Source organism: Cryptomeria japonica, unplaced genomic scaffold (genome assembly GCF_030272615.1).
Source record: "Cryptomeria japonica unplaced genomic scaffold, Sugi_1.0 HiC_scaffold_20, whole genome shotgun sequence".
Lineage (NCBI taxonomy): Eukaryota > Viridiplantae > Streptophyta > Pinopsida > Cupressales > Cupressaceae > Cryptomeria > Cryptomeria japonica.
The window spans coordinates 262,449-270,410 of record NW_026728842.1 but is presented as its reverse complement, the minus strand read 5'-3'; the positions used below and the strand labels follow the sequence as shown (position 1 = coordinate 270,410).

Below are 7,962 nucleotides of genomic sequence, written 5' to 3'. Positions count from 1 at the left end.
AGTCGGAGCCCGGTTTGCCCCGGGTGCGCACCTCGCGTGCACCTTCGCCGCGGTGGGCACCATGGCGTGCACGAAGTCGGAGCCCGGTTTGCCCCGGGTGCGCACCTCGCGTGCACCTTCGCCGGGGTGGGCACCTTGGTGTGCAGACCTTGGCTGGGTTGCGCGCCCTGGTGGGCACCATGGTGCGCACCAAGGAGCGCTCCGAAGTGTGCTCCAAGGTGCGGCCTGCACGAAGTCGGAGCCCGGTTTGCCCCGGGTGTGCACCTCGGGTGGGCACCTTGGTGCGCATGCCTTGCCTGGGCTGCGCACCAGGGCGGGCTCAAGATGGCACCCGCGTTCCTTTTTTTTCACTATCTTTCAAAACGGAAATTTTAAAATCTCATTTTTTTTTGCCTTTTTCTGGAAATTAGTGAAGGCAGCGCATCAAAGGTGCGCACCTCGCTGCCCACCACGGTGCGCAACGCCGGTGGGCACCCGGGAGTGCTTCGAAGTGTGCTCCAAGGTGCTGCGTGCACGTTGTCGGAGCCCGGTTTGCCCCGGGTGCGCACCTCGCGTGCACCTTCGTCGGGGTGGGCACCTTGGCTGGGTTTGCCCCGGCTGCGCTCCGAAGCGGGGTTATTGGAGCGCCGCCTCTTTTTTTGTCGGAGCGTTTGGTGGGGTTTCTCGCATTGGCTCTTCCCAGGCCCGGTTGCCACCCTGGCGCGCACGAAGTCGGAAGTAGGGTTAATTGCCCGGGTGCGCACCTTTGCCAGGGTGGGCACCTTGCCTGGGCTGCGCACCAGGGCGGGCTCAAGATGGCACCCGCGTTCCATTTTTTTCACTATCTTTCAAAACGGAAATTTCAAAATCTCCTTTTTTTTTTGCCTTTTCTGGAAATTAGTGAAGGCAGCGCATCAAAGGTGCGCACCCGGGAGCGCTACGAAGTGTGCTCCAAGGTGCGGCGTGCACGTTGTCGGAGCCCGGTTTGCCTCGGGTGCGCACCTCGCCTGCACCTTGGCCGGGGTGGGCACCTTGGCTGGGTTTGCCCAGGGTGCGCTCCGGAGCGGGGTTACTGGAGCGCCCCCTCTTTTTTTGTCAGAGCGTTTGGTGGGGTTTCTCGCATTGGCTCTTCCCAGGCCCGGTTGTTGGGTGCGCTCCCACCCTGGCGCGCGCGAGGTTGGAAGTTGGGTTAATTGCCCGGGCGCGCACCTTCGCCAGGGTGGGCACCTTGGTGCGCACACCTTGGCTGGGCTGCGCACCAGGGCGGGCTCAAGATGGCACCAGCATTCCCTTTTTTTCACTATCTTTCAAAACGGAAATTTTAAAATCTCGTTTTTTTTTGCCTTTTATGGAAATTAGTGAAGGCATCGCATCAAAGGTGCGCACCTCGCTGCCCACCTTGGTGTGCTCCGAGGTGCCCACCACGGTGCGAACCCGGGAGCGCCCCGATGTGTGCTCCAAGGTGCGGCGTGCACGAAGTCGGACCCCGGTTTGCCCCGGGTGCGCACCTCGCGTGCACCTTGGTGCGCACACCTTGGCTGGGTTGCGCGCCCTGGTGGGCACCATGGTGCGCACCAAGGAGCGCTCCGAAGTGTGCTCCAAGGTGCGCCGTGCACGAAGTCGGAGCCCGGTTTGCCCCGGGTGCGCACCTCGCGTGCACCTTCGCCGCGGTGGGCACCATGGCGTGCACAAAGTCGGAGCCCGGTTTGCCCCGGGTGCGCACCTCGCGTGCACCTTCGCCGGGGTGGGCACCTTGGTGTGCAGACCTTGGCTGGGTTGCGCGCCCTGGTGGGCACCATGGTGCGCACCAAGGAGCGCTCCGAAGTGTGCTCCAAGGTGCGGCCTGCACGAAGTCGGAGCCCGGTTTGCCCCGGGTGTGCACCTCGGGTGGGCACCTTGGTGCGCATGCCTTGCCTGGGCTGCGCACCAGGGCGGGCTCAAGATGGCACCCGCGTTCCTTTTTTTTCACTATCTTTCAAAACGGAAATTTTAAAATCTCATTTTTTTTTGCCTTTTTCTGGAAATTAGTGAAGGCAGCGCATCAAAGGTGCGCACCTCGCTGCCCACCACGGTGCGCAACGCCGGTGGGCACCCGGGAGTGCTTCGAAGTGTGCTCCAAGGTGCTGCGTGCACGTTGTCGGAGCCCGGTTTGCCCCGGGTGCGCTCCTCGCGTGCACCTTCGTCGGGGTGGGCACCTTGGCTGGGTTTGCCCCGGCTGCGCTCCGAAGCGGGGTTATTGGAGCGCCGCCTCTTTTTTTGTCGGAGCGTTTGGTGGGGTTTCTCGCATTGGCTCTTCCCAGGCCCGGTTGCCACCCTGGCGCGCACGAAGTCGGAAGTAGGGTTAATTGCCCGGGTGCGCACCTTTGCCAGGGTGGGCACCTTGCCTGGGCTGCGCACCAGGGCGGGCTCAAGATGGCACCCGCGTTCCGTTTTTTTCACTATCTTTCAAAACGGAAATTTCAAAATCTCCTTTTTTTTTTGCCTTTTCTGGAAATTAGTGAAGGCAGCGCATCAAAGGTGCGCACCCGGGAGCGCTACGAAGTGTGCTCCAAGGTGCGGCGTGCACGTTGTCGGAGCCCGGTTTGCCCCGGGTGCGCACCTCGCCTGCACCTTGGCTGGGTTTGCCCAGGGTGCGCTCCGAAGCGGGGTTACTGGAGCGCCCCCTCTTTTTTTGTCAGAGCGTTTGGTGGGGTTTGTCGCATTGGCTCTTCCCAGGCCCGGTTGTTGGGTGCGCTCCCACCCTGGCGCGCGCGAGGTTGGAAGTTGGGTTAATTGCCCGGGCGCGCACCTTCGCCAGGGTGGGCACCTTGGTGCGCACACCTTGGCTGGGCTGCGCACCAGGGCGGGCTCAAGATGGCACCAGCATTCCCTTTTTTTCACTATCTTTCAAAACGGAAATTTTAAAATCTCGTTTTTTTTTGCCTTTTATGGAAATTATTGAAGGCATCGCATCAAAGGTGCGCACCTCGCTGCCCACCTTGGTGTGCTCCGAGGTGCCCACCACGGTGCGAACCCGGGAGCGCCCCGATGTGTGCTCCAAGGTGCGGCGTGCACGAAGTCGGACCCCGGTTTGCCCCGGGTGCGCACCTCGCGTGCACCTTGGTGCGCACACCTTGGCTGGGTTGCGCGCCCTGGTGGGCACCATGGTGCGCACCAAGGAGCGCTCCGAAGTGTGCTCCAAGGTGCGCCGTGCACGAAGTCGGAGCCCGGTTTGCCCCGGGTGCGCACCTCGCGTGCACCTTCGCCGCGGTGGGCACCATGGCGTGCACGAAGTCGGAGCCCGGTTTGCCCCGGGTGCGCACCTCGCGTGCACCTTCGCCGGGGTGGGCACCTTGGTGTGCAGACCTTGGCTGGGTTGCGCGCCCTGGTGGGCACCATGGTGCGCACCAAGGAGCGCTCCGAAGTGTGCTCCAAGGTGCGGCCTGCACGAAGTCGGAGTCCGGTTTGCCCCGGGTGCGCACCATGGCGTGCACGAAGTCGGAGCCCGGTTTGCCCCGGGTGCGCACCTCGCGTGCACCTTCGCCGGGGTGGGCACCTCGGCTGGTTTGCGCGCCCTGGTGCGCACCAAGGAGCGCTCCGAAGTGTGCTCCAAGGTGCGGCGTGCACGAAGTCGGAGCCCGGTTTGCCCCGGGTGCGCACCTCGCGTGCACCTTCGCCGCGGTGGGCACCTTGGCTGGGTTGGGCACCATTGAGCGCTCCGAAGTTTGCTCCAAGGTGCGCACCATGGCCCTCCAAGGTGCGCAGCATGGCGTGCACGAAGTCGGAGCCCGGTTTGCCCCGGGTGCGCACCTCGCGTGCACCTTCGCCAGGGTGGGCACCTCGGTGCGCACACCTTCTCAATGTTTTCTTGCCTTTTCTGGAAATTGGTGAAGGCAGCGCATCAAAGGTGCGCACCTCGGTGTGCTCCGAGGTGCGAACCCGAGAGCGCTTCGAGGTGCGCACGAAGTCAAAAGTCGGGTTAATTGCATTGTTTTCCCCGGGTGCGCTCCGAGGTGCGCAACATCGGTGCGCACCAAGGAGGGCTCCGAAGTGTGCTCCAAGGTGCGCACGATGGCGTGCACCTCTGGTGCGCACGATTCGGAGCTCGGTTTGCCCGGGGTGCGCACACCTTGGCTGGGTTGCGCACCTTTTGTGCGCTCCATGGTGCGTACGAAGTCGGAGCTCGGTTTGCCCCGGGTGCGCACCTTGATGCGCACGCCTTGGCTGGGCTGCGCACCTTGGTGGGCGCCTCCAAGGTGCGCACGAAGTCGAAGCTCGGTTTGCCCCGGGTGCGCACCTTGGTGGGCGCCATGGTGCACTCCGAGGTGCCCAAGATTGGTGCGCACCAAGGAGCGCTCCGAAGTGCGCTCCAAGGTGCGCAGGTGCGCGCGAAGTCGAAAGTTGGGTTAATTGTCCGGTTTGCCTCGGGTGCGCACCTTGCATGCACCTTCGCCAGGGTGGGCGCCTTGGTGCGCACACCTTGGCTGGGCTGCGCACCCGGGCGCGCACACCTTGGCACCCGCGTTTCCTTCATTTTAAATTTTTTTTTTTTACAATCTCTCAAGTGGGAAATTCTATAATCTCAACTTTTTTTGCCTTTTCAGGAAACTTTTGAATGGAGCGCATCATTGGTGCGCTCCGAAGTGTGCTCCAAGGTGCGCACCTCTGGTGCGCTCCAAAGCTCTCTCCAGCTGCGTGCACCTGCCCCGGGCGCGCACCCGGCCCCGCCCAGCTTCGCTCACCTGTCCCGGGCGTCTGGTGCGGAACCTTAGAGTAAGAAACATCACCGTGCACCTTGGCCAACGTGCGCGACTCGACCGAGCGCGCACTGGCCGAGGTGCACACCGATTTCACCTGGGTGCGCGCGCAGCACCTCGGGCGCACCGGGGTGCGCGCACAACGCCCGGGTTGCACCGTGGCCTGTGTGCTCGGGGCGCCTCGGGTGCGCGCTCGGTGTCGCCCCGGCGCGCGCGGTAGTGCGGGCAACGCACCCCGGCCCGGCCCGGCCCCGACGAGAACGCAAACGGGCAAAAGGTTAATTCAAATAGCATTGCGACGCCCGGCGAAAAACTAAAAAAGGGTGCAACACCGGGACTTCCCGGGAGGTCACCCATCCCAGTACTACTCCGGCCCAAGCGCGCTTAACTGCGGAGTTCTGATGGGATCCGGTGCACTAACGCTGGTATGATCGCACCCGTTATGAGCTTGTCGCAGTGTGTACTTAGCAAACCGCGACCCACGTGCGAATCCACCCCGGCCACCCACCCCCGTCGAGGTGCACACCCTCCCTCGCGAAGTGCGCCCCGTTCGCCAAGTGTGAGCCCTGCCCGGGTGCACGCACCTTGCTAGGGCATCGGGTGTGCACCCGGCCCGGCCTACGTGCGTGCACCTGGACGGGGCGTCGTGTGCGTGCAGTGTCCCGTCTGCAACGCGGTGCCCACACACCACCTCGGGCGCAACGACCTGCGCTCACATGTGGGCCGAGTGCACCTTGGTGCATGTTCGGGGCGCCTCGGGTGCACGCTCGATCTTGCCCCGGTGCACCAAGGCGCTCGGTTTGCCCCGGGTGCGCACTTGGTGCAAGGTGGGCACCCAAAATAGGGATCAAGCACCAAAACACAAGTTTCGGGATGCAAAATGGGACCCAAGGACCACAAATGCGTTCCAAGACCCATGATGGGTCCACGAGAACAAAAATGTGTTCCGAGACTTAATAAACAAATATTGGGTTTTAGGAGAAGAAACATGCTCTGATGCCCAAAACGAGAATCGACCCCGAAAAGGCCACAGGCCAAAAGTGGGATGCGAGACAAAAAAAAATGGGACCCGAGGACCAAAATTGGGTTCCCAGGTCGAAGACAGGGCAACCGGACAAGAAACGACCTCTAAGGCTCGAAATGAGTCCCGACGACTAAAACTTGACAAGAAGCACCCATCAGGCACCCAACTCGACACCCATGGGATGCCGACCCACCCGGGCTTCCACCTAGCACACCTTGGCACCCACCCACCCTCACACCCAACCTCGCACCCAACTTAGCACCTTTGAACCCACATTGGCACTCACCCTGACCCTGGCACCTTGGAACCCACATTGGCACTCACCTTGACCCTGGCACCCACCTTTGCACTCACCTTGGGACCCACCCTGGCTCCCACCTCGGCACCCACCCAGACACCCACCTTGGTTCCTTGGCACCCACCTTGGATCCTTGGCACCCACCCCGACACCCACCTTGGCACGCAACTTGGCTACTTGCCACCCACCTTGGCTCCTTGAAGCCCACCCCGACAACCACCCCGTGACCTACCCTGGCTAGGGTTGGTGCACACCCACCCTGGTGCCCACCTTGGCACCCACCCTATGACCCACCTTGGCACGCACCTTAGTACCCACCCCGTTACCCACCCTAGGACCCACCCCGTGACCCACCTTGGCCAGGGTGGGTGCACCCACCCTGGTGCCCACCTTGGCACCCACCCATCCTAGCACCCAGCCTGTGACCGGGCTTGGAACCCAACCTTGCACCCGTCTTGGCCAGTGTGGGTGCGCACCCATCCTGGCACCCACGTTGTGACACACCCTTTAACCCACGCACCCTAGCACCCACGTTGGCACCCACCTTGGAACCCAACTTGGCACCCACCTCGGCACCCACCTTGACACTTGTGGACCCACCTTGCCACTCACCCTAGCATCGACCCATCCTAGCACCCACCCTGGCACCTTTGCACCCTAGCACTCACCCATCCTAGCACCTAACCTGTGACCCACCTTGACACTCACCCTCGCACCCACCTTGGAACCCAACCTAGCACCCACCCACCCTGACACCAACCCTAGCACCTACCCACCCTTGCACCCACCCTGTGACCCATCTTGGCACCCACCCATCCTACCACTCAACCTATCACCCACCTTCTCACCCACCTTGGCATCCACCTTAGCACCCACCCACACTGGCACCTTGGCACCCACCTCGGGCAAGGTGGGTGCACACCCACCCTGGCACCCAATTTAGAACCCACCGAGCATGTTACCCACCTTGGCACCCACATTGCAGCCCACCCTAGTACCCACCCTATGACCCACATTGGCATCCACACCCTAGCACCCAGGCACCTCGACACCCGCCTTGACACCCACCCTAGCACTGAACCTGTGACCCACCTTGGAACTCACCCTAGAACCCACCCACCCTGTGAACCACCTTGGCATCCACCTTAGCACCCACCCACCTTGGCACCCACTCTAGCACTCACCCATCCTAACACCCAACTTGTTACCCACCTTGGCACCCGCCCTCGCGTCCACCTTGAAACCCACCCTAGCACCCACCCACGCAGGAGCCCACCTTGGCACCCAACCTAACACCCACGCATCCTGGCACCCAACTTGTGACCCACCTTGGAACCCACCCTAGTACCCACCTTTGAACCCACTATATCACCAACCCACCTTGGCACCCACCCTATGACCCTCTTTGGAATCCACCCTAGCACGCACCCACCCTGGCACCCACCATGGAGCGCACCCTAGCACCCACCCACCTCGGCACGCACCTCAACACCCACCTTGGTGTGCGCACTGCGCCAACCTCTCAAAGACCCTATGTGGTGCGCTCCAAAGTGTACACCTTTGGTGCGCTCCAAGGTGCGCACCTTTGGTGCACACCAAAGTGTGCACCGAGGTGAGCACCAAAGTGCACTCCAGGGTGCACACCAAGGCGCGCACCTTTGGTGCGGTCAATGCAAACGAATTCGGAAGTTGGGGTCGATGTCGTAATCGCTGCTGCAGACTACACGTATGAGAATCGGACAAATAGCTTTATATAGGGGAGGTGTTGCGTTTGATGGGTCGACTCCCCTGGTTGTGTGCACTGCACCAACTTCAAAGACCCTGTCTTGTTTAAGAAGTCAAAAGTTGGGGTGGATGTCCTAATCATTGCTGCAGTCTACGCATGTATGAGAATCAGACAAATAGCTTATATAGGGGAGGTGTTG

The 7,962-nt window shown here is 61.9% G+C and overlaps 1 non-coding gene across 1 annotated transcript; it reads right to left on the bottom strand.

Moving 5' to 3' along the window:
• Positions 1-5,035: 5,035 nt before the first annotated feature.
• On the bottom strand, positions 5,036-5,154 carry LOC131860885 (5S ribosomal RNA). Its single transcript, XR_009359968.1, has one exon. It is a non-coding gene; the product is annotated as a 5S ribosomal RNA (ribosomal RNA).
• Between the last annotated feature and the right edge of the window lie 2,808 nt (positions 5,155-7,962).